Source organism: Octopus bimaculoides, chromosome 14, assembly GCF_001194135.2.
Source record: "Octopus bimaculoides isolate UCB-OBI-ISO-001 chromosome 14, ASM119413v2, whole genome shotgun sequence".
Taxonomy (NCBI): domain Eukaryota; kingdom Metazoa; phylum Mollusca; class Cephalopoda; order Octopoda; family Octopodidae; genus Octopus; species Octopus bimaculoides.
In genome coordinates this window covers 37,212,751-37,213,949 of record NC_068994.1, presented here as the reverse complement: position 1 = coordinate 37,213,949, position 1,199 = coordinate 37,212,751, and positions in this window count along the sequence as shown.

Below are 1,199 nucleotides of genomic sequence, written 5' to 3'. Positions count from 1 at the left end.
AGCTGACAGACGCCCTGAACAAGGTAGGTCTTCAAGCGACAAGTGATCATTCCTAAAGTCTGAAAACGTCTCATAAACTTGTGTTTTGCTCATGGCACAGTGTCCTTGTCTGAAGCATGGCAATCGTTTTGGCCACTGGTTTCCCCAGCAGAAAACAGAATTTCATGGCAGCATGCTGTTCCTTTGTTTCAGCCATGGAAAAAATTGACAAATAGGGGAGAAGCATTGCAAAACAAAGATGCACCCATGGCAGTATGATTTTATTTGATGATGGCAGTCTGAGGGTCACATCAAGTGGCTGCTAGCAGCAGAAGCCTGAACTACAATGGGATTGTCTCACAGGGAATGTTTCTGGTTGCTTTTGGTTACCTCCTTGTATGTTATTATTAAACAGATGTTTGTAGCATAAATTAGCATAATATTCTGATAGAAAATTTTAATGGTGAGAAAGGATCTTCAGACATTGGGCCTCACAGAGGAGATGACAAGGGACTGAGACTTCTGGCAGTTTGTTGTGCTTCAGAAGACATGACAAGCTAAGTAAAACTGTGGCCATCGATGCATAAAGGCATGTCCTCTACACCCATCTCGCAGCTAAGAGATCCTAGTCTTGTGGGCTCATTGGTGTTCATGCAGAGTAAAAGTGCCCATGCTGGTTCCACATCAAAATGCCTGTGCCAGCTCCACATAAAAACGCTTGTGCCAGTGCCACATAAAAGTACCCAATCTGGTGTCATGTAAAAGCACCTGTACAAGAGTCACATAAAAGTGCTCAAGGTGGTGTCACATTTAAAGCACCCAGTATTTGACATTGGGAAAGGCCACCCAGCCATAGAAACAATGCCTAAACAGACAACTGGAGCCTGGGCAGCTCTTTGGCTGGCCAGCTCTTGTCAAAGTGTTTAACTCTTGTCAGCATGGAGAACAGATATTAAATGATGATAATGATGAAGACAACGATGACGATGATGATATATGTATATATATACACACAGTCACACACACACATACACACTGGTAAACATAATTTTCCTCTCTTCAATTTGTGTGGAAATATATAAAGATGTAAGTGGAATGGGGCAATAAGTTTGATCTTCAGCAATCAGTGGTAGAACTTTAGACATGTTTCAGTCGTTTTAGTTAACCAAAATCCACTTATGGTTGCCAGAAACTTGGACTTCCAAACAGAAGTAATATTT